Source organism: Ranitomeya imitator, chromosome 2 (assembly GCF_032444005.1).
Source record: "Ranitomeya imitator isolate aRanImi1 chromosome 2, aRanImi1.pri, whole genome shotgun sequence".
NCBI classification, from domain to species: domain Eukaryota; kingdom Metazoa; phylum Chordata; class Amphibia; order Anura; family Dendrobatidae; genus Ranitomeya; species Ranitomeya imitator.
The window spans coordinates 343,846,772-343,873,094 of NC_091283.1; the positions used below are offsets into that span (position 1 = coordinate 343,846,772).

Here is a 26,323-nt window from a genome sequence, read left to right on the forward strand (position 1 = left end):
TGCTGCATGGTCAGGTAGCACTTGTGTGTTTTTGTATTTTCATTTTGGTTTTAAAAGAAATTGAAAAGTCAAGATAAAGGGAAACTTTGTTGTTATTGTACAGAAATTCACACTTGGCCTCACTGCACATTTAATGTTGTCAATTATAAAAGGGAAGTTTGACCAGAAAGACTAGACCTGGTCTTGTAGGGACCATATGAGCACATTCAGCAGCACAGAAGGGAGAGAAGGGAGATTCATCCAATAATATGTCAAGTTTCTAGGAAGCCAACAGAATCATTACCCTCTGCTTTCTCTAACAGCCCCATCATAATAATTTCCTTCAAGTGATTTTCTAACTTGTCAGCACATTCTATGTACGCTGTCATTTCGTTTTGTAGTTTACAGATCTGGGCAGGTAAGAGTCAGCATCCTCTAATCCCAGGGGGTAGGTGGATGTTCCAGGTTCTAAGTTCTACAGAAAAAGGCTTTTACAATTTCACAAAGTAATTTGAACATTTTTGGATGTAGGAGAATGTTATGCTACAGCGACAAAATGGTGATCTCACGATTGTTATATGGCCGGTCTACAGCACTGATAATGCAGCCACAGCCAGTAACTGACAAGAACCTGTGATTTCTCCGCCTTTAGTGGTCACTGCTCACCTGGGTAGTCATATGTAGGAATCTCCTCTTTACACCACTCATCACCCCTCACATATGTCTCTGTAGTATCAATATGGGTCAGATCTTCATCCTGAAACAAATATTGTAAAAGTCACAAACAGATGGAGAAGTCGCATCTATGATCAGCTCTAATCCTGCCATCTCCACCGTTCTCATTACACAAGTATAATACATATATATAATACTGGTGGATAAAACAAGACTGAACACAAGACCTTCACAGCCGTCTACACATCATAGGGTAGATCTCATGACACCTTCTCTCCATCTACCTGATGATACTGAGGAACATTGGAATCTTCTTGTTTACAGTCCTGTGGAAGAAGAGGACGGGGACATCTCTCTGGTGTTGTCCTCGTACTGGATAGATCTGGAGGAAACACATACAGGGACTTTATTCCTTTTTTACATACAGATAATTATAGGCCGTGTGTATTTATTTAGTCCTGTCAATTACCTGGTGATGTGAGGGGCTGGGGAACCTCCATCATGACGTCCTTGTACACATCTTTGTGTCCTTCTAAATACTCCCACTCCTCCATGGATAAATAGACAGCAACATCTTCACACCTTAAAGGAACCTGACATATAGAATGATACAGTCATACCCCTGATCCTCTCATAGCGTCACTAAATAATGTGCCAGCATTCCCAGCTGTGTCACCTCTCCAGTCAGCAGCTCAATCATCTTGTAGGTGAGTTCTAGGATCTTCTGGTCATTGATATCCTCATGTATCAGCGGGTGAGGTGGAGGCCCTGTGATTGGGCTCAGGGGTCTTCCCCATCCATCAGACACAGGGTCATGAGAGTGGTAACTAGAAGTCTTCTTCACTACTGTGTAATCCTGGTTATGGAGAGACACATTAATAAGTCTCACTACAGACATTTCCAGAGACCTTACCTCTAGTGTTGAGAATTCCAATACCGCAAGTATCGGGTATCGGCCGATATTTGCGGTATCGGAATTCCAGTACCGAGTTCCGATATTTTTGCGATATCGGGAATCGGTATCGGGATGAAGATTGATGTGTAAAATAAAGAATAAAAATAAAAAATATTGATATACTCACCCTCAAACGCGCGTGAAGGACCTGCGATGACGTCGCGGCTTGTGATTGGTCGCGTGAGCGGTCACATGAGCGGTCACGCGACCAATCACAAGCCAAGACGTCATCGAAGGTCCTTCACGGACACATTCTTAGGAAGGGAATCATGGCGGTTGCAGCAGTTACAACCAGGCCGCGTCCGAGGGTGAGTATATCAATATTTTTTATTTTTATTCTTTATTTTACACATGAATATGGATCCCAGAGCCTGAAGGAGAGTTTCCTCTCCTTCAGACCCTGGGATCCATTCCGATATTTGTGTCCCATTGACTTGTATTGGTATCGGATATCGGTATCGGCGATATCCGATATTTTTCGGATATCGGCCGATACCATCCGATACCGATACTTTCAAATATCGGAAGGTATCGCTCAACACTACTCACCTCTCCAGTTTTGTACATCTGTTATTCCCATAGATAAGAATGATGTAATGTGACGTCATCAGAATCTCTCACCTCTCCAGTAAGCCAGAAGAGGATCTCTAGGGTTATGTGTAATATCCTTTCCTCCATCTTGTCTCTGTCCATATCCATCTTTAATGAGTAATTCAGAAAAATTCTCTTAATATAGAAGATCTTCACTGAGATGATCGGATATTGAAGGCACCTGAATACAAAGAAGATGAGTCGATGTAACATAATAAAGAATTCAATAACACAGTTACTGGAGCTAATAAGGGGAAATATATCAGGAGACAGAACGTGTAGATGTTGTATTCTCTTGTCTTTTATGGACTGGAACATCAGTTAAATTGCCGACTAAGACATTTCTATGCTCCAAATCACTAGCCAAGATGGCCACTGCTTTGACAACTGATTAGCTGTAGGAATCTCAAGTTCGATAGGACTAACCAGGAAATACAGAGACTGGTGGGGACCCAAGAAGCAATGGTATTTTTATTATTTTACAACATTCCGTTTTTTCCCTGACAGCTACTAATAAAACTTATATATTTTAGGCCACTGACACAATAAGCAGTTTCTTCCCTTGAGTTTGCAGCTGAATACTGTGACTAGTGATGAGGACTAGTGATGAGCGAGCACTAAAATGCTCGGGTGCTCGTTGCTCGGGTCGAGCAAATTGGAATACTCGGGTACTCGACCCTAGCAACGAGCCCAATGTAAGTCTATAGGAAACCCGAGTATTTTTACCGCAATCCCCCCCTCCCCCGGGGGTCCTTTTAAGGTCTAAAATGTCTGAAAATGATGGAAACACTGCTTAAATGACATGGGAATATCATGGGGATCACCCCTAGAAGCATTTCTGACTCCAAGGTCACAGCTGTAAGCAACGTTGTCAGAGTTGCACGCCATTTTTACAGGTGCACCAAAAAAAACATACAAAAATGAATCCAAAATGGATTTTGCTGGGAAATATGTTAAGGTACACCCTTTCCAGGGCAATGAATTGTATATAAAGCAAAATAATTATCCCCAGACCAAAATGTTTCTCCACCACTTGGGCTATGTTCACACGCAACGTTTCTGATGCATTTTTCAACTTTTACATTGCTTTCAACCAACACAAATACATTAACTGGGAAATGTCATTGCAACATTTAACAACCCTAGCTGGCCATGTGGTGTGTGACACATTATTATTACCGTATATACTCGAGTATAAGCCGAGATTTTCAGCCCAAAATTTTGGGCTGAAAGTGCTCCTCTCGGCTTATACTCGAGTCAAGGTGGGTGGCAGGGTCGGCGGGTGAGGGGGTGAGGGCGCTGAGGTATACTTACCTAGTCCCAGCGATCCTCGCGCTGTCCCTGCCGTCCCACGGTCTTCTGTGCTGCAGCTTCTTCCCCTCTTCAGCAGTCACGTGGGACCGCTCATTACAGAAATGAATAAGCGGCTCCACCTCCCATAGGGGTGGAGCCGCCTATTCATTCCTCTAATCAGCGGTGCCGGTGACCGCTGATAGAGAAAGAAGCTGCGGCACCGAAGACCAGGCAGAGGGACAGCGCGAGGATCGCCAGGACTAGGTAAGTATAGCATATTCACCTGTCCTCGTTCCAGCCGCCGAGCGTCGCTCCATCTTCCCGGCCGGCGCCTCCATCTTCCCGGCGTCTGCGCTCTGACTGTTCAGGCAGAGGGCGCGATGACGCATATAGTGTGCGCGGCGCCCTCTGCCTGATCAGTCAGAACAGAGACGCCGGGAAGATGGAGGCGCCGGAACGAGACGCCAGGAGCTGCAATCAAGGGAGGTGAGTATGTGGTTTTTTTTTTTGATTGCAGCAGCAGCAGCGGCGGCGGCGGCGGCAGAGATTTATGTGGAGCATCTATGGGGCACAGTGAACGGTGCAGAGCACCGTATATGGCACATCTATGGGGCACAGTGAACGGTGCAGAGCACCGTATATGGCACATCTATGGGGCACAGTGAACGGTGCGGAGCACCGTATATGGCACATCTATGGGGCACAGTGAACGGTGCAGGGCACCGTATATGGCACATCTATGGGGCACAGTGAACGGTGCAGAGCACCGTATATGGCACATCTATGGGGCACAGTGAACGGTGCAGGGCACCGTATATGGCACATCTATGGGGCACAGTGAACGGTGTGGAGCACCGTATATGGCACATCTATGGGGCACAGTGAACGGTGCAGAGCACCGTATATGGCACATCTATGGGGCACAGTGAACGGTGCAGGGCACCGTATATGGCACATCTATGGGGCACAGTGAACGGTGCGGAGCACCGTATATGGCACATCTATGGGGCACAGTGAACGGTGCAGAGCACCGTATATAGCACATCTATGGGGCACAATGAACGGTGCAGAGCACTGTATGGCACAGCTATGGGGAAATAATGATCTATTTTTATTTTTGAAATTCACCGGTAAATGCTGCATTTCCACCCTAGGCTTATACTCGAGTCAATAAGTTTTCCCAGTTTTTTGTGGCAAAATTAGGGGGGTCGGCTTATACTCGGGTCGGCTTATACTCGAGTATATACGGTATTTATTTATATAGCACCATTAATTCCATGGTGCTGTACATGTGAAAAAGGGTTACATACAGGGTTATAGATATTGTTAACAGTAAACAAATTTACAGTGACAGACTGGTACAGAGGGGAGAGGACCCTGTCCTTGCGGACTTACATTCTTCAGGATAATGGGGAAGAGACAGGAGGTTGGTGTGCTGCAGCACTGGTGGTGGTGAGGCGGCAGCCTGGGTGGTCGTCGCAGCAGCTCGGGTGGTCATGGCGGCAGCTCGGGTGGTCGGTGACATGGTGGCAGCTCGGGTGGTCGGTGACTTGGCGGCAGCTCGGGCGGTTGGTGAGGTGGCAGAATGGTTATTGCAGGCTGTAGGCTTTCCTGAAGAGATGGGTTTTCAGGTTCCGTCTGAAGGATCCGAGGGTGGTGGATAATCGGACATGTTGAGGCGTGGATTTCTAGAGGATGGGGGATATTTGGGAGAAATCTTGGAGGTGGTTGTGTGAGGAAGGAATAAGGCTACGTTCAGACTAGCGTTGTGCGCCGCTGCGTCGGCGACGCAACGCACAACGCACGCAAAAACGCGGCAAAACGAACGCAAAAATGCTGCGTTTTGCGACGCGTGCGTCGTTTTTTGCCGAAAATCGGACGCAAGAAAAATGCAACTTGTTGCATTTTCTTGGTCCGACGCTTGCGGCAAAAAAGACGCATGCGTCGCAAAACGCAACAAACAAAAACGCATGCGTCCCCCATGTTAAACATAGGGGCGCATGACGCGTGCGTCGCCGCTGCGTCGCCCGACGCACACTAGCACAACGCTAGTCTGAACGTAGCCTTAGTGTGGAGGAGAGTAGGAGGTCTTGGGAGGATCGAAGATTACGTGAGGGAAGATAGTGGGAGATTAGTTCAGAGATATAGGGAGGGGACAGATTGTGGATGGCTTTGTAGATCAGTGTTAGTAGTTTGAACTGGATTCGTTGGGGAATTGGGAGCCAGTGGAGGGATTTGCAGAGGGGTGAAGTAGAGGAGTAGCGAGGAGAGAGGTGGATTAGCCGAGCAGCAGAGTTGAGGACAGACTGGAGTGGTGCAAGAGAGTTAGCAGGGAGGCCACAGAGGAGGGTGTGGCAGTAATCGAGGCGAGAGATGATGAGGGCATGCACAAGAGTTTTAGTAGATTGTGGGCTGAGGAAGGGACGGATTCTGGCAATATTTTTGAGTTGGAGGCGACAGGAGGTGGCAAGGGTTTGGACGTGCGGTTTGAAGGACAGGGCAGAATCGAGAGTTACCCCGAGGCAGCGGATTTCAGGTGCGGGAGAGAGCGTGATGCTGTTTACTATAATAGATAGTTCAGGTAGGGGGGGGGGATACGGGAGATGGGGGAAAGATGATGAGTTTGGTTTTGTCTACATAAGGTGATATCTTGTTTCATTTATGAACAAGAGACTCAAAGTCACAAAGCCTATTTTTAGAGGGGCATCAGACGGCATTAAAATTCTTAAAGGGCAATTATTAAACAGTGGATCTCCTATGCTGTTATTGCCTATGAAGTGAGTGGCTGGGCTGCCAACAATTACAACACACCCCAATACCCCTTTCACGTGAGGTATAGGAGGGATTCCTGAAAAAATGTTGCATTGAATGCAAGGCCTGCCCTGCTATCAAGTCATATGCACCCCAATAAGCCTTTGAACCCAGGTACTGGATGGCCACAGAAAAACTTCATATTCTTCATTGCTGAGGGCCTCATTAAAGGGAACCTGTCACCCCGTTTTTTCAGATTGAGCTATAAATACTGTTAAATAGGGCCTGCGCTGTGTGTTACTATAGTGTATGTAGTGTACCCTGATTCCCCATGTATGCTGAGAAATACATTACCAAAGTCGCCGTTTTCGCCTGTCAATCAGGCTGGTCAGGTCGGGTGGGCGTGTTCACAGCGCTCTTTTCTTCCCCAGCTTTCCGTTGGTGGCGTAGTGGTGTGCGCATGTCCAAGGTCCGAATTCCCTGCGCCCACGTGAAGACACAGCGCGCGATCTGCGCTGTCATCCCTTTCATCGGTGGGGGCGGCCATCTTCCTGGGGCCGCGCGTGCGCAGATGGAGTGCTCTGCTGCACGGGGCTTCAGGAAAATGGCCGCGGGATGCCGCGCGTGCGCACAAGAGATCGCGGCGGCCATTTTCCCAAAGCCGAGTTTGCATCTCGGCTTTGGGAAAATGGCCGCCGCGATCTCTTGTGCGCACGCGCGGCATCCCGCGGCCATTTTCCTGAAGCCCCGTGCAGCAGAGCACTCCATCTGCGCACGCGCGGCCCCAGGAAGATGGCCGCCCCACCGATGAAAGGGATGACAGCGCAGATCGCGCGCTGTGTCTTCACGTGGGCGCAGGGAATTCGGACCTTGGACATGCGCACACCACTACGCCACCAACGGAAAGCTGGGGAAGAAAAGAGCGCTGTGAACACGCCCACCCGACCTGACCAGCCTGATTGACAGGCGAAAACGGCGACTTTGGTAATGTATTTCTCAGCATACATGGGGAATCAGGGTACACTACATACACTATAGTAACACACAGCGCAGGCCCTATTTAACAGTATTTATAGCTCAATCTGAAAAAACGGGGTGACAGGTTCCCTTTAAAAACTAGTCCCAATGTAAAGGAGTGTGTCTCCTAGACTTGTAATGCCCATACACACAGTGCATGGGCTGACAAACATTTCCCCAAGGGGGATACATTTTTTAAAAATATACTATGGGCATCATAGACTCCCTTGCCAAAAATTGGCCTGCCTGTAGCGGCATAGAAGACGTTAAGCCTGGTGATGTACTGGTGGAGAATGAGGAGACATTGCCGAAGGCCTCATGAAAAAAATAGGCCCAACGTAAAGGAGTGTGTCTCCTTGACTTGTAATGCCCATACACGCAGTGCATGGGCTGACAAACATCTCCCCAAGGGGGATACATTTTAAAAAAAATATACTATGGGCATCATAGACACTCTTGCCGAAAATTGGACTGCCTGTAGCGGCACATAAGACGTTTAGCCTGGTGATCTAGTGGTGGAGAATGAAAAGACATAAAGGTAAATCATACTGAAATAGAAATAAAGGCTGTTAATCCACCGATGAAAGTAAATAATAAAAGGGAGGGGCAAACACAGGTTCATACAGTGGGGCAAAAAAGTATTTAGTCAGTCAGCAATAGTGCAAGTTCCACCACTTAAAAAGATGATAGGCGTCTGTAATTTACATCATAGGTAGACCTCAACTATGGGAGACAAACTGAGAAAAAAAAATCCAGAAAATCACATTGTCTGTTTTTTTATAATTTTATTTGCATATTATGGTGGAAAATGAGTATTTGGTCAGAAACAAAATTTCATCTCAATACTTTGTAATATATCCTTTGTTGGCAATGACAGAGGTCAAACGTTTTCTGTAAGTCTTCACAAGGTTGCCACACACTGTTGTTGGTATGTTGGCCCATTCCTCCATGCAGATCTCCTCTAGAGCAGTGATGTTTTTGGCTTTTCGCTTGGCAACACGGACTTTCAACTTCCTCCAAAGGTTTTCTATAGGGTTGAGATCTAGAGACTGGCTAGGCCACTCCAGGACCTTGAAATGCTTCTTACGAAGCCACTCCTTCGTTGCCCTGGCGGTGTGCTTTGGATCATTGTCATGTTGAAAGACCCAGCCACGTTTCATCTTCAATGCCCTTGCTGATGGAAGGAGGTTTGCACTCAAAATCCCACGATACATGGCCCCATTCATTCTTTCATGTACCCGGATCAGTCGTCCTGGCCCCTTTGCAGAGAAACAGCCCCAAAGCATGATGTTTCCACCACCATGCTTTACAGTAGGTATGGTGTTTGATGGATGCAACTCAGTATTCTTTTTCCTCCAAACACGACAAGTTGTGTTTCTACCAAACAGTTCCAGTTTGGTTTCATCAGACCATAGGACATTCTCCCAAAACTCCTCTGGATCATCCAAATGCTCTCTAGCAAACTTCAGACGGGCCCGGACATGTACTGGCTTAAGCAGTGGGACATGTCTGGCACTGCAGGATCTGAGTCCATGGTGGAGTAGTGTGTTACTTATGGTAGGCCTTGTTACATTGGTCCCAGCTCTCTGCAGTTCATTCACTAGGTCCCCCCGCGTGGTTCTGGGATTTTTGCTCACCGTTCTTGTGATCATTCTGACCCCACGGGGTGGGATTTTGCGTGGAGCCCCAGATCGAGGGAGATTATCAGTGGTCTTGTATGTCTTCCATTTTCTAATTATTGCTCCCACTGTTGATTTCTTCACTCCAAGCTGGTGGGCTATTGCAGATTCAGTCTTCCCAGCCTGGTGCAGGGCTACAATTTTGTTTCTGGTGTCCTTTGACAGCTCTTTGGTCTTCACCATAGTGGAGTTTGGAGTCAGACTGTTTGAGGGTGTGCACAGGTGTCTTTTTATACTGATAACAAGTTTAAACAGGTGCCATTACTACAGGTAATGAGTGGAGGAAAGAGGAGACTCTTAAAGAAGAAGTTACAGGTCTGTGAGAGCCAGAAATCTTGATTGTTTGTTTCTGACCAAATACTTATTTTCCACCATAATATGCAAAAAAAATTATAAAAAAACAGACAATGTGATTTTCTGGATTTTTTTTTCTCAGTTTGTCTCCCATAGTTGAGGTCTACCTATGATGTAAATTACAGACGCCTCTCATCTTTTTAAGGGGTGGAACTTGCACTATTGCTGACTGACTAAATACTTTTTTGCCCCACTGTATATATGATGCCAGATTGTGTCCAACGCGATATGTTTGTCCCTAGCAACAGCTCAGAGACAGGGATATAGAAAAAAAATAGTATTGCAATATTTTCATATTGTAGAAATATACACTAGGTCATAAGAGGACGGTGCAGAGATATTAAAACTGGAATATAGAAGAATAAATGGGAAAAAATATACATAGTTAGTAAGTAAGGCCGAAAAAAGACATTTGTCCATCCAGTTCAGCCTATATTCCATCATAATAAATACCCAGATCTACGTCCTTCTACAGAACCTAATAATTGTATGATACAATATTGTTCTGCTCCAGGAAGACATCCAGGCCTCTCTTGAACCCCTCGACTGAGTTCGCCATCACCACCTCCTCAGGCAAGCAATTCCAGATTCTCACTGCCCTAACAGTAAAGAATCCTCTTCTATGTTGGTGGAAAAACCTTCTCTCCTCCAGACGCAAAGAATGCCCCCTTGTGCCCGTCACCTTCCTTGGTATAAACAGATCCTCAGCGAGATATTTGTATTGTCCCCTTATATACTTATACATGGTTATTAGATCACCCCTCAGTCGTCTTTTTTCTAGACTAAATAATCCTAATTTCGCTAATCTATCTGGGTATACGTACATCTCATTTTGATAACAGTTCCCCCTGGGGGAGTTTATTTTGGTTTCTAAGGCTACTTTCACACATCAGGTTGTTTCAGGCTAAATCCGGTTCTTTGGAGAAAAATCGGAACCGGAAAAAATAAAAACCGGAACCGGTTTTTTACTCCATTGACTTGTATTAATGCCGGATTGCGCCGGATGGCCCAGCGTTCTTTCCGGTTGTGTGCCGGATCTGGCGAACATTCGATTCCGGCGTCTGGAAAAAAGTCTACTGTAACGTTTTTTGTCTGTGGCGAAAAATCCGGAAGGGCCGGATCCGTCCTTTCCGGCTTTTCGCTATAATGCATGTCTATGGATGCCGGATTGCGCCGGATCCGGAAAAAGGCGGATCCGGCGGCCTGATCCGGCTTTTTACACTGAGCATGATCAGAAACTATGGGCCTGCCCCAGGACACATATATAAAGCAATGCCATTGAGGCCCTCACTCATTTCCAGCCATACTGCCAGCCAGAGAGCCCACACCCTGCCAAGACTGAAGAACCTAACAAAAGAGCCAGAGAGCGGAGCCAGCTATAAACCTGCCACAGAGCCCAGCCAGCCAAGCCTGGAACGTACCCTGCCACAGAGCCTAGCCAGCCAAGCCTAGAGCGGACCCTGCCACAGAGCCCAGCAAGCCAAGTCTGGAGTGGAGCCAGCCACAGAGGCCAGCCAGCTATAACCTGCCACAGAGCCCAGCCAGCCAAGCCTGGAGTGGAGCCAGCCACAGAGGCCTGCCAGCTATAACCTGCTACAGAGCCCAGCCAGCTCTCCTGCCACAGAGCCCAGCCAGCTCTCCTGCCACAGAGCCCAGCCAGCCACGGGCCTGCCACAGAGGCCAGCCAGCTATAACCAGCCACAGAGCCCAGCCAGCTCTCCTGCCACAGAACCCAGCCAGCTCTCCTGCCACAGAGCCCAGGCAGCCACAGGCCTGCCACAGAGGCCAGCCAGCTATAACCAGCCACAGAGCCCAGTGAGCTCTCCTGCTACAGAGCCCTACCAGCTCTCCTGCCACAGAGCCCAGCCAGCCACGGGCCTGCCACAGAGGCCAGCCAGCTATAACCAGCCACAAAGCCCAGCCATCTCTCCTGCCACAGAGCCCAGCCAGCTCTCCTGCCACAGATCCCAACCAGCCACAGGCCTGCCACAGAGGCCAGCCAGCTCTCCTCCCACAGAGCCCAGCCAGCTTTCCTGCCACAGAGTCCAGCCAGCCAAGCCGTACCAGAGCAGCCATGTCTTCTTCTGGGAGCCCTCCCGTCGGCAGCGCACTGAGGTAAATATGTTTTTTACATAATTTTGCTCTCTCTCCCTCTCTCGTGTGTGTGTGTGTGTGTGTATTTGTATATGTATGTGTATATATTAATGTATTTTGCCCTTTTTCCTCTCTGTAGGAAGCTGCTGCCACAGTCCAAGAGGTGCTCCCCGAAGAACAGGGAAGGGGTGGAGAAAGAACTGGAGCGGGATCACAATTGGTATGTTTCTTTCATGTATCGCGGAACCACAAGCTCACACTACACACAACACAAGATACTTACAGATAGAACACAACACATACAAACTAATCATTATAGATATCACATGGCACACTACACATAAAAAGGCTACATACAAGCACATAATTGTTATGTTTTTTTCTCTTCTAGAGTTCGGATTCTGGTGGTCAATCCAGAGGTCCTCCCAGTGGCTTCCAGGGTCGTCGGCGTGAGAGACATGGCGGCCGTCATCGTGTAAGCATTTTTTTCCTGGAGGTTTATTCTTTATTTTTTAATTTTGTTGTAATTTTTTTTCCCCTTTTTTATAACAGGCTTCACAGCGTGCTCCTGATTCTGACAGTGAGGAGGTCGGCCTCGATATTGACCTCCTCATCGATCTTATCCGAGACAGGGAGCCGCTGTGGAACATGAGTGACCGCCGCCATGCTGATATCATCATGACCCGGCGACTCTGGGAGCAAGTCTGCCAAGAGCTTATACTGAGGTGGGAGGACCTCGATGTTCGGGCCCAGAATCAAGAACGTAAGTATACTCAGTTCAGTTTTCTTGATGCATTGTAAGTATTTTTTCTAACCAAGTTGTGTTTCTCCTATTTTAACAGGTGAGAGGATTGTGAAAAGATGGCGGTCGATCAGGGATCGCTTTAAGAAGGAATTCAACAAAGAGATGCGGGCCCCGAGTGGATCTGGAGGACGCAGGAGCAGATACAAGTATGCCGAAGCCCTGTCGTTCCTCAGGTCAACGATGGTGACACGAAGGTAAATATTACCCACCACATGTAATAACCAATGTTTAACATGTCTAAACCTCTTTTGCTCTTTCATCCAGGGCTATGCAATTAAAATATATTGTTTGTTTTTCTCTTTTGTTCCACAGCACCGTCGGGAGCACTCGGGAAACTGCAGCACACTTGAACCCTTCTGGGGCGATACCTGAGGAGGCCGCCACCGAGGAACACTTTGACAGTGTTGGCCCCTCTGCACCTTCCCACACATCGGATCCCTCTGTCCCATCCACGAGCGCTGGAGCATCCTGGCCGGTTACATTGCATGTATCTGCTGGTGAGGATATAGCGTTTCATGTACCCCACCCCACTGCTGCTGCCACCTATAGTAAACCTGTAGCATCGGGGCACCATCGGCAGAGGGGTCAGGTACATAATTATGCGCCCGAGTTCTTACACCTGAACGCATCCTTCCAGAACTGTCTGAAAGTTTTGTCCAAACAAATGGCTGCAGGTTTTAATTTAATAAATAAAAGTATACTCAAGAAGCATACACTTCTGTTAACGATGCATTCAGAGGCAAGACAGTCACCGAACAACACTTTTTTCCAGTCAGTACTTGAGCAAAAGGAGACGCTATCTACTTCTCAGCAAATGCAAGTAATGGAATCCTGCCAGTCGACTAGCACTCATTGCCTCAAAAGCAGAGACTCTAGCAACCCATGCTGCAACTGCCCCCCCTTCCTCCACTTTCCATCACTACAGCCACTACCATCCTCCTGCCCCTACCACCAACCTGCCCGTGCCCCATCACATCAACCTCATCATCCACATCGTGCCCGTGCCCCATCCCAACAGCCACACTACCAGCGTCCAGCCCGTGCCCCTTCCCACCATTCTGACCAATATGATGATCCCGACCCATACCACTTCCCATCTACTTCATCTGTGCCTCCTCTCCCTGCCCACTACCAACAGCCTCTTTCACCTCCTTCCCAACCCTCTTCTCCACCCATCACTGCTTCTGCCTCCAAAACATCACCTACACCCCTCCATCCTACCAAATTCCTAACCCAATCCCACTTTCCTGTCGACCCGCTCAATTGTCTTCTCCACTCCTTCACCACTAGCAACACATTCCTCTCTCCACACTCCCACTGTCGAAGTGTCCCTATCCGACTGCCCCTCCAGCACTATCTCCACCCTGACTTATTCCAATCTATAGTTTTGTGTTCTGAAAAATAAAGTTTATTTTTGTATTTCAAAAGAAAAGTTTGTTTTTGTTATTTAAAAAATAAAAAATAAAACTGTGTTATTTACAGCTATTTTGAATTTATTCTTTATAAGGTAAAGAATTATAAGAGTTATAATAGATAACACTTTGGTTAAACAAGGTTTATTGGTCAGAGGTAAAATACTTTGGGTACAACCCAAACAGGTGCACAACTTGGGTAACAGGTAAAACCAAACTGGTACACAACTTGGGTAAAAGGTAAAATACTTGTTACAAGGAAAAAGACAAATTGTTCAAACGCTCTCATCCTGCCAGTCTATTCTTCCTTCGGGTGAAATAAAATATTCTGCAAATTGATCCCGAATTCTGGAAACAGTGGCAGAACTTCTATACGTTTGGTTGCTATAATCAGCCAAGGTGGTTTGTTCAGACTCGTCCTCAATGGAAATCTGTTCCTTGGATATCACATAATTGTGCAGGACAACACACGCTTTCACTACCTCATCCACAGTGTCTGTCTTCAAGTTAATAGATGTCAGGAGAACTCTCCATTTGGCGGGTAAGATCCCAAACGCACACTCCACCATTCTCCGTGAACGAGTCGGTAGTTGAAAATTCTCTTAGTATTGTTTATACCACGGCAGGAGTAGGGTTTCAAAAGATGTTCTGAAAGCCTTCATTCCCAACACAAACAAAAGGCATTGGTGGCTCAGAGGTTTGAGGCAGTGGTCTTGGGGGGAATTGAAAGGTTTGTCCATACAAATGCCGCCCCATAGAAGACAGTTTGAAAACTTGTGAATCATTTGAGCGGCCATACGCCCCAATATCCACCGCTACAAATTTGTAATCCGCATCGGCGATGGCCATTAGCACGATGGAAAAGTACTTTTATAGTTGAAATACTCGGATCCAGAACCAGCCAGTTTCACAATACGGATATGTTTCCCATCCACCGCGCCCAAGCAATTGGGAAACTGACACACTTCCTGGAATCTGTCTGCTACTTCCAACCAAGTCTGCATTATGGGATGTGGAATAAAATGATCGTGCAGAGAGTCCCACAGTGCACGGCAAGTGTGCCTCACTATTCCAGATATAGTTGAAATTCCCAGTCTGAACTGGAAATGTAGTGAAGACAGGGATTCTCCAGTAGCTAGGAATCTGTGAACAAAAGCAAGGCAGAAATTACTGCAAATTCAAAATATCAATCAATGAAAGTGCGCTACTAGAGTACATCCAAAAAGAATGCTTACCGAAGAGTGACCATCAGACGCTCAGCCGGTGTAATGGAGAATCTGCAATATGTATCATTCCTTCTTATTAGATGTTCAATCTGCTCCACCAATACATCAAAGTTCTCCGCTTTCACCCGCATATAGCTGAAAAACTTCTCTGGGTCTCCTCGTAGCTCCATATATAAAGTAGAAAAGACTCCCCGCGTCATTCTCTGTGCCGTGATGGTGTGGATCCACAAACGGCATCGGCGCAGACGCATAATGCTCTGTCTCTCTCGCTCCTTCTCAAGAACAATTGTTTTCAATCGATTCGCCTCCACGATGAAATCCACGTTGTTCTGCAGAATCTTCGCAATAATGCCGTCCATCTTGCTCTGCATCTTGCTCCTCTCAAACCTGTCACTGATGGCCTGTAGGAACACTGTATATATAGTTTTCAGGGGGCCAATCACATTTTTAGCCTGTCAGGGGGCGTTTTTTGAAACCGGATCCGTCCAAAAACGGATGCCAACCGGATGGGACTGATCCGGATTTCTGCCGGATCTGATATCCGGATCCGGCAGAAAACCGGATCCATTCCATCCGGTTTTCACAAAATAAGCCGGATCCGGTGCTGCGGCGCGACACCGGAACCGGCATGTGGTGAAAAACCTGATGTGTGAAAGCAGTCTAATTAGTAACGGGCATCAGAAAAACACCCCTGCACAAAAACTGAGTGACTTTTGCATCACGGAATACATTCACCCTGGTGTTGTACTGGTTGTGGATGATGAGGATGAGAATAAGGCCGGTGTAACAGGCCAGATTAACCCCCCGCCCTGAATATAGCCGGGGTTAAAATAGCCTAGGCCAGATTATACCCCGGGTATATTCTGGCGTAGCCCAAACTATACCCCGGGGTATAAATTGGACTAGTCCAGTTTATACCCCTCTGGGCCAGAAAATACCCCGGGTATACTCTGGCCTAGCCCAAACTATACCCCGGGGTACAGTCCCAAATGGACTAGTCCAGATTGCACCCATCCATGTCAGAATATACCCCAGCTGCTGTAGATCAGATTTTTCAGCCTTTTGAGAACCATTGAGTGATATAATCAATAACGGAGCTCAAGGCAGCAAACGGGGCCCAGGCAGCACGCAGGGCTCCAGGCAGAGTGCAGGGCCCCAGGCAGAGTGCAGGGCCTCAGGCAGCACACAGGGGCCCAGGCAGTGCACGGGGGCCCCAGGCAGCGCACAGGGCCCCAGGCAGCACGCAGGGCTCCAGGCAGAGTGCAGGGCTCCAGGCAGCACACAGGGGTCCAGGGAGCGCATAGCGCCCCAGGCAGCACACGGGGCCCCAGGCAGCGCACAGGTGCCCCAGGCAGTGTACGGAGCCCCAAGCAGTGCACAGGACCCCAGGCAGCCCACAGGGGCCCCAGGCAGCCCACAGGGCCCCAGGCAGCCCACAGGGGCCTCAGGCAGCCCACAGGGGCCTCAGGCAGCCCACAGGGGCCTCAGGCAGCGCACGGGGCCCCTGGCAGAACACAGGGCCCCAGGCAGTGCATAGGGGGGCAGAGACAGTGAGCAAGGGGGTAAAAGATAGCGCGCAAGGGGGGGAAATAGACAGAGCGCATGTCCCCTGTGCGCTGTCTGAGACCCCCTGTGTGCTATCTGGGATCCACTATACGCTGTCTGGGACCCCCTTTGCGATGTCTGGGGCCCTGCTCTTGAGTATATCACTCAATCCTGTAAGACTAGTTTCACATTTGCGTACAGCCGTGCGCATGCGTACGCTCTCAGTGAAGCCTTGACTACTGCTGTGCCCCGCCGGTTAAGCTCCGCCCACGTTCTTTTGATGGTGCTGCAACCCGCGACGAAGGCAACAAGTTGGATTTTCTTGCATTCACCGATTCGTCAAAACAACGCATGCGGACGCAAACATCTGCAGGGCCTGCGTACCCAATGATAAAGATAGGGTATGCAGGCCGCATGCGTACCTGGGCAGAGCTTAAGTGGCGGGCGCGACAGTGGGCGGGGCTTCACTAAGAGCGTACACAGCTGTGCACAAATGTGAAACTAGCCTAAGATGTCTAGCGCCCCTGTGCGATGTCTGGGGCCCCTGTGCGATGTCTGGGGCCCCGTTCTTGAATACATCACTCAATAGTTCTCATAAGTGTGAAAAATCTGCTCTACAGTAGCAGGGGTATATTCTGGCCCGGAGTATAATCTGGCCTAGGTATAATATACCCATGGTCTATACTCCTCTAGGGCAGAATATTAGTGTGTTTTTGCTGCTGTAGTGCTACAGTATATATAGATGCACATACACAAACCATATACCATTTCATGTGGCTTTTGTCAGATTTTCATGCAGTCTGCAGCAAATTTCCCTCTTCCACGTGATACAGAGAAATCTGCTGTGCTTCTGCACAAAAAAAATCCACATCGTTGGGATGCGGATTTGATGCAGATTGACTGCTGATTTTTTCCCTGTTGAAAATCAGCAGCAAATCTAGTGCAAGGGAACGGGTGGACTAGACTTAGTTCAATGTAATGCCTCCAACACATGCTATAACAGTAGATGGTGCAGTTCCATCAGTGCATAGTTAATGTTAGGTGTTATAACTTGTTATGTATGTTTCTCCCTGCTCTCTATGATATGCACCTTAAGTTCTCCAGTGTGAGTTCCTATTCTATCCTGATAAGGTATATAAAGTGAACTTGGAACACCTCCAACAACAACAAAAAAGTTTTCCAATTTTGATAACAATGGAAGACCAACTATATGATCAGCTTTTGAGATTCTACACTGCAACAGAACAAAAGTACCCCCAGTGGATCTACGATCTACCTCCAGAGAAACGTTCAAATGCCAAGTCCCAGTTTAGACAAACATCTAAGCCATATTGAGCAGAGAAAGGGATAATTTACTATGGAAAAAAGGAGGTTCTCACTAAAAGCCGACTGCCAAATATCCTGAAGGCCTGTCACGAAAACCCAACTTCTGGAGGCCATTTTGGCAGAGATAAAACATTTGCCAAAATTTCTGACCGTTATTACTGGAAGGGAATGAGGAATGATGTTTACCAACATGACAAAGCCTGTCAAAAATGTTTTGTCACATGACCCAAAATCAGCAAAGAAGCTCCACCACTCAACAGTACACCAGTGCCTGGAAAAGTATGGAGCTTAGTTGGGATTGATATGATCGGTCCTCTTCAGGAAACATCAAACGGCAACAAATATATAGTTGCTGTCACTGATCATTTCTCGAAGTGGACTGAAGCAACAGCTGTTCCAGACAAGAGTGCCATGTCAGTAGCAAAATTTTTGTACACCATTATTAGCGGCTTAGGCTGTATGGACACTCTGATTAGCGACCAGGGAAGAGTTTGTGAACTCGATCATCGACAACCTGATGGATCATTTTAAAACAGATCACTGCATTTCATCTGCTTCCACCCACAAATAAATGGCCAGCGGGAACGTGACAATCGAACACTCAAAGAATCTCTTTGCAAGCTTATCAATGACCAAGGAACCAACTGGGACCAGGTCATCCCTGGTATTTTGTTTGCCTATCACACATCTGTGCATGCCTCAACCAAGTGCACTCCATTTCAGGTCATGTATGGACGAAAGGCTAAGCTTTGTATTGACCTCAATCCATCAGCAAATGACACTGTGGATATCATGTCTCTTTCAGATGATGCCAACCCTGATGTGCTAAATACACTCACAACCATTCATAACAGGATCCTCTCAACTGTAAGTACAAACATCCATTCTGCTCAGGAACACCAAAAGTGTGCCTTTGATCACCGACACAAGAGCAACAAAGAAATCACTGCTGGCACCACTGTTTATATCAAGAATCAATGTCGTATTCATCACATGGGTTCAAAGATGGCACCACGCTGGGTTGGACCCTACTTAGTTGTGGAATCCTTAACTAAGGGACGAGTAAAACTTAAGAACAATAAGACTGGCAAGATACTAAGCAACACCTACCCACCTACCATGCCAGCAACCTTAAGATTTACCAGGATGAAGAGACTTCTCTACCACCCCAGTCCCCTGATGACTGTCCCAGTGACTCTGCCACACAGAAACACCAGCAAACCAAGACTTTCAACCCACTACCAAGTTCAGGAAGGAGGTATCTTACCACCACTCTTGACCTTATGTTTAATATGGTTGTGTACTTTGGAGGCACAAGAGATCTTGGACAACCACGGCGTACATATAAAACCAAAGGTGATGGGAACTGCTATTTTCGGGCCATCAGCTATTTCCTGACAGGAACAGAGGGCAACTACTCCCTTCTCAGAGCTAAAGTCATCCACCACATGAAAACTGACTTGTCCAAAAAACTACAGGGCTACTGTAATCAAGATGTGAATGAATATGTGAACACCTCTGGCATCTCTCGTGATGGAGTCTGGGCAACTGATGCTGAAATCATGGCCACAGCAAATCTGTTGAGTTGTGACATCGTCATCCACACCAAAGTTGGTGTCACCATGGATTGGTTGACCTATCCCACAAGCTTCAATCTGCAGTCAACAATAGAACATGCACTTTATCTTGAAAACAATCATGATCATTTTAATGTTGTTATCACTGTTCACTAATCATTTTAATGTTGCGATCAGTGATTACCTTTGAACGTTTATATTGTAGTGTCCTGTTACCAGCCATATGTACGATTCAGCTGAAATAATCGCCCCATGTAAAAGTACCTTTATAAGTGGAAATTTCAGAATGTTATAACTTTTGAACAGTTTTTTTATGAACAGTCAAGGTTTTCAGCTTGAAGTAAAAAAAAGTCTGTGTGTCTAGAGTTTAAAACAATAAAATGTTGAAAAATTATGTAATTCTTGAGTATATCACTCAATGGTGCTCATAAACGTGAAAAATCTGATCTTTAATATGCTTTAATCTTTAATATACTCAAGAACGGGGCCACAGACATCACACAGGGGGTCCCAAACGGCGCACATGGGATCCCAGACAGAGCACAGGTGTCTCTTCCTCTTTTGCACACTGTCACTTCCACCTCCCTTGTGCACTGTCTCTGCCCCCCCGTGCGATGCCTGGGGCCTCGTGTGTTGCCTGGGGCCCCGTGTGCTGCCTGGGGCCCCGTGTGCTGCCTGGGGCCCTGTGCGCTCCCTGGGGCCCTGTGCGCTCCCTGGGGCCCCTGTGTGCTGCCTGGGGCCCTGTGCATTGCCTGTGCCCCCTGTGCGCTGCCTGGGGCCCCTGGGTGCTGCCTGGGGCCCCGTTTTTAAGAATGTCACTCAATGGTTCTCAAAAGCCTGAAAAATCTGATCTACAGTAGCTGGGGTATATTCTGACTTGGAGGGGTATAAACTGGACTAGTCCAGTTTGTACCCCAAGGTATAGTTTGGGCTAGGCCACAATATACCCAGGGTATAATTTGGCCCAGAGGGGTATAAACTGGACTAGTCCAATTTATACCCCGGGGTATAGTTTGGGCTAGGCCAGAATATACCCGGGGTATAATCTGGCCTAGGCCACTTTAACCCCGGGTATATTCTGGGTGGTGGGTTAATCTGGCCTGTTACATCGGGATCACACACGGCGAGATTTGGCAGAGTCTCGCAGGTTAAAACCCAGCTCTGGCACCAGCACTCCGAAGTGGAGCGTGCGGCCGCACAGCAATACATGGAGCTGCACGCTCCGCTGCGGAGTGCCGGTGCCAGAGCTTGTTTTTAACCTGCGAGACTCGGCCGTATCACGCTGTAGTGTGACTCCGGCCTAAGGAGAAGGATAATAATAATAATCATTTTTATTTATATAGCGCCAACATATTCCGCAGCACTTTACAATTAAGCGGGGACATGTACAAACAATAAATTCGGTACGAGTTAAGACAATTTAAACAGTGACATTAGGAGTGAAGTCCCTGCTCGCAAGCTTACAATCTACAAGAAGGATAACACCAAACAGACGAAATCAGGAAGCAGATAGCCATGTGTGCTTGGGGAGAGGTGTATGACAATACACCTCCACAAAAAAGACAATGCATTACAGGTTATGTTTCGCTGTTTTCACTTGGCGGTGTACAGAAATCTTGCCCAATCCAGCCCTTGTTCATTTTTATAAGAGTCGGCCTGTCTGCATTTTCAGTTGACAGGCGGATGCGCTTATCTGTAATAATTCCACCAGCAGCACTAAAAACCCGCTCTGACAGAATGCTAGCAGCAGGGCAGGGCAGGGCAGGGCAGGCCAGGACCTCCAAGGCGTAGAGAGCCAGTTCAAAAGGCACAGAGGAATCACAGAGAACGTTTGTACGATCTGCAAGGTACTCCCTCACCATCTTCCCAAACATTGCACTTCTTGTGAGAGCACCCCTTGCCTCTGTGCCAGCACGATGGGAGGGTCTGACAAAACTGTCCCAGAACTTTGCCATTGTTCCCCTGCCTGAGCTGGATTGTACTTCTGTCTCTCTCGCTTGGACTCCTGGGTTGTACAACAAACTGATGTCTGCTGCCAGCGTTCTCACATGGGAATTTTCTAAGTAATTCCGCTACAAGGGCCCTCTGGTACTGCAACATTTTAGTACACCTCTCTGCCTCTGGCAGAAGAGATTGAAAGATCTCCTTGTAGCATGGGTCTAGAAGTGTCACCAACCAGTAATGAGTGTCACCAAAAAATTTTTATAATGCGAGGGTCACGTGAAACGCAGTGCAACATAAAGTCAGCCATGCGTGCCAGACAGCTAACAGGCAAGACTTCCGTGTCCTGACCAACAGGACGACTGACCATGCTGTCCTCCTCCTCCCTGTCCTCAGGCCATCCCCGCTGAACAGACGGTATGACAGCTGTGCTTGTAGTACCGTCTATAGCGCATGAAAGTAGCTCATGTTCTTCCTCTTCCTCCTCATTGCCTACCAATCCATGTTGGGAAGACAGGAGGCTGGGCTGAGTGTAATCCCCCTGTATGGTTCCTTGCTCTCGTGCTCTGCCTGTAATGCATCCTCTTTAATTGTGAGCAGAGAGGTTTTCAGAATGCTGAGAAGCGGGATGGGGACTCTAAGTATGGCATCATTGCCACTCACCATTTTGGTGCAGTCCTCAAAGTTTTGTAGGATGGTACATATGTCTGACATCCATGTCCACTACTGAGGTCTTATGTCTGGAGTCTGAACTGAATATCGATGGCCTTGTTGATGTTGGTAGTCAATAACTGCCCTCTTCTGCTCACAAATCATTTCCAACATATGCAGCGTAGAGTTTCAACGCGTGGGGACATCACACACCAGTCGGTGAGCCGGAAGCTGCAAACGCTGCTGAAGCACGGCAAGGGTGGCTGAAGCTGTAGCTGACTTTCTAAAATGGGCAGACAGACAGCGTACTTTCACTAGCAGATCCGGCAGCTTTTCAGAAAACGTTGAACCACGAGGTTAAGCACATGGGCCAGGCAAGGTACGTGTGTGAGCTCACCTTGCCTCAGAGCTGCCATCAGGCTCCTGCCATTGTCACACATGACCATGCCTGGCTGTAGGTTCAGCGGTGTCATCCAAATATCTGACTGCTCTTTTAGCGCTGTCCACAACTCTTCTGCATTGTGCGGTTTGTCACCTATGCAGATTAGCTTCAGCACAGCCTGTTGCCACTTGGCTGAGGCAGTGCTGCAGTGCTTCCAGCTTCTGACTGATGTATTGATTTCAGAGATGGAGGATAAAGAGGAGGAGGTGGTGCAGGAGCTGTAGACTGTGGGGGCAACCCAGATTGACGTAGGGCCCGCAATCCTCGGCGTGGAGAGGATGTGTTCCATCCCAAGGTCCGACTGGGTCCCGGCTTCCACTATGTTAACCCAGTGGGCCATCAGTGAGATGTACCATCCCTGCCCACAAGCACTTGTCTACGTGTCCGTGGTTAGGTAGACTTTCCTAGTAACAGCATGGCTGGGTATTTCCGCTTGCATTCCAATGACTGTGGTATAGACAACTGAAGGCTGTGCTGGGACAAGGACGTGGATGGGCTTGATGATGGTGCTGCTTGACTGTGGGCAGCAACAGATGCAGGGCTAGAGGCATCTTCACATGCACGGTGGACTGGGGATTGGCTTCTATGCAAAACAGTGGAAGAAGCAGTGGTCCTGGAGCCTGGGGTTCGGCCCACAAAGTCGTGTGCTTTGCTGCCATGTGCCTGATCATGCTGTTGGTGGTCAGGCTGGTAGTTTTGCTACCTCTGCTAATGCGGGCATGGCAGGTGCTGCAAGTGGCCTGTTTGGGGTTATTGGCAGTGTCTTTAAAAAAAGTAATCAGACTCGGGAAGATCTAACACTTGGAATGGCAACTTCCTTCATGTTGGTGTTACGGGGAACGGATGCACACCTTCTGTCTGTGACCACCACACTGCTTCTTCCTGCCTGTTGGGGTGATATGACTCCTTCCCCATGTGTGCTGCTGTCCTCGCTCTGCATGTCCTCCAGCCAGGTTGGGTCAGTTACTATGTCATCCACCACCTCGTCTTCAACATCCACACCCTGCTCATCCTCCTGACTTTCTGGCAATTGTGCCTCATCATCGTCCACCTCTTGTGACACTTTCCCACCATCACCTTCATGTTACCGTGGCTGGTCAAAGCTTTGGGCATCGGTACATGCAATCTCATCTGGCCCCACTTCAAGTTGACTGGCCAAGAGTCCGGAATCTTGAAAGGGAAAGCTGAACAGCTCTTCAGAGTGTCCAAGTGTGGCATCAGTTGTCTCCGGGCACTTGGCAAGGTGGGGGGATGGAGGATCAGGGTGAGGAATATCCGGTCCAAACTCACGGCTACTCAGACTTGACCGGGTGGAAGACGTGGTGGTGGTGGTGGCTAAGTGACAGGAAGCGTTATCCGCTATTCAACCAACATCCGTTTCACACTGCTCTGGCTTCAATAGTGGTGTGCTGCGATCCCCTAGAAACTGGGACAGGAAGGTCGATTGAGAAGATGTGGGTCTTTGTTGTGGCCCACTTTCAGCTAGGCCACGGCCTCTGATGCACCATCACGTCCACTTCCCCGTCCTTTGTCTTGCCCATTTTAAATGGACTACTGAACTATTTCAAAAGCTCAACACAAATGTATTTATTTGGAGCAAAATTATATCTGATCAGTATACCTTCAAAGCTATGATTTTTCCACCACAGATACAACAGGCCTCAGGCTGACATAACAGACTTTATAAATTTATTTTGTTTTTTTAGAGATTTATTTTCTTTTTTTAAAGAGTGAAACAAGGCACAACTAAATTGGGCACAACTAAATTGTGTCAACAAGCTGGCTATGACACAAAAAAATATATATGTATATTTTTTGGCGCACTCACATCTGATGTCTGGGACCAAAAAAAAAAGCTAGATTTGCACGTTCTTAGATTTCAATAACCTGGCTGTAGTATGCAGCGTGACCAAGCAAATTAATGTTGAAATAAGGGGGTATGGATTACTTTAAATAAGGGCACAGAAAACTGCAGCTACATATATTGTATATTAAATAAGCAGCAGCAGACAGTAATGGAGCTTTTGGAGGTATGCAGTGAGAGCTATGTACTTATACAGTGCCTGCATGCCTTGCACTGATGTGGATATGTGCACATAGACTCCCCTGCCTACCTAGCGCTGCAATCTCTGGAGTTGTGGATTGAACAGTTGCAGACCTACACTATCTATTAACAGGACGATTGTAATCCTATCTCAGCAGCAGTCCGGAGCAGAATGCGGCACCAGGTCTCTTAAGGTACCTTCACACATAACGATATTGTTAACGATATCGTTGCTTTTTGTGACGTAGCAACGATATCGTTAATAAAATCGTTATGTGTGACAGCGACCAACGATCAGGCCCCTGCTGGGAGATCGTTGGTCGCTGAATAAAGTCCAGAACTTTATTTCGTCGCTGGACTCCTGCTGACATCGCTGAATCGGCGTGTGAGACACCGATCCAGCGATGTCTTCACTGGTAACTAGGGTAAACATCGGGTAACTAAGCGCAGGGCCGCGCTTAGTTACCCGATGTTTACCCTGGTTACCTTCCTAAAAGTAAAAAGAACAAACAGTACATACTTACCTACCGCTGTCTGTCCTCCAGCGCTGCGCTCTGCACTCCTCCTGTACTGGCTGTGAGCGTCGGTCAGCCGGAAAGCAGAGCGGTGACGTCACCGCTCTGCTTTCCGGCCGCTGTGCTCACACAGACAGTACAGGAGGAGTGCAGAGCACAGCGCTGGAGGACAGACAGCGGTAGGTAAGTATGTACTGTTTGTTTTTTTTACTTTTAGGAAGGTAACCAGGGTAAACATCGGGTAACTAAGCGCGGCCCTGCGCTTAGTTACCCGATGTTTACCCTGGTTACCGGCATCGTTGGTCGCTGGAGAGCGGTCTGTGTGACAGCTCTCCAGCGACCAAACAGCGACGCTGCAGCGATCCGGATCGTTGTCGGTATCGCTGCATCGTCGCTTAATGTGAAGGGGCCTTTAGACCTGATGACGCTGTGCGGCCAGCCAATTACTGTAATACCACAACAAAGATGGCTGCGGCATTACAGTGCATGGCTGACAATCCCCGCATCGTCATTGGTGCTCTAAAGAGCGCCAGAATTCCAGGGCGGAGACCCGAGCTCCCACAGAAAAATCCTGGAAATACTCGGTGCTCGCTGAGTACACTGAGCATAGCGATACTTGGGCGAGCACCGAGTAGTGGCGAGCACGTTTGCTCATCACTAATGAGGACGACATCTTCATCTTCTACGGCTCTAGAAGCATATGTGTCCCGAGTCCATCACTGACTCCATCACCACCGGCCGTCTCTGGGAACATTATAGTGTGTGTGGGAACCGAGGAAGGGGCGCCACAAATCCAGCGAGTATCTGCCACATATTACCGCAAAAACCTAGAAGACTCATCACTAGTATCTACATTATTGTGCTGGAGCAGAGCTAGGAGAGAAATCATCGCATTCTGTGAGAACTTCTCTGGGCTTCTGTCCGCTCATCCTGCAGGAGTCTGACTGGAAATAATGTGGAACCAGCGAAGCCGCATTCTGTCCACAGCTGTTACCTCACTGTTCACACCACACAGGGACCCCAAAAGAGCCTCCGTCCTGAAAGGGGTAATGTCCCCCCATGCCCAGTAATGGGGAATCTCCAGCACCTACCTCCACCTGCAGAGCTGCACACCACGGTTATTCTGTGCACACAGGACCTGTGATGAGGTCACAGGAGGGGAGGAGTCAGGTGTCACATGATCAGGGGCCTCAGTGTATGCAGGACTCTGCTGTGCTGGTTGTCATGGTGCTGGATGAGGGGAAGTTTATGTGTGGGGTCAGGAGGGGTTTACAGTGTGGATGTAGCAGAGCCTCGTTTACAGAGCAGAGCCGTGTGTGTACAAGGTGTACAAAGCAGAGCCACGTGTGTAGTAATAATAATAATAATCTTTATTTTTACATAGCGCTAACATATTCCGCAGCGCTTTACAGGTTGCACACATTATCAATCACTGTCCCCGATGGGGCTCA

General features: G+C 47.9%; 1 pseudogene; it reads right to left on the minus strand.

Annotated features, from left to right (window-relative positions):
- The window catches only part of LOC138666521 (zinc finger protein 268-like), a 171,996-nt pseudogene extending 145,981 nt beyond the window's left edge, over positions 1-26,015 (minus strand).
- Positions 26,016-26,323: the final 308 nt, after the last annotated feature.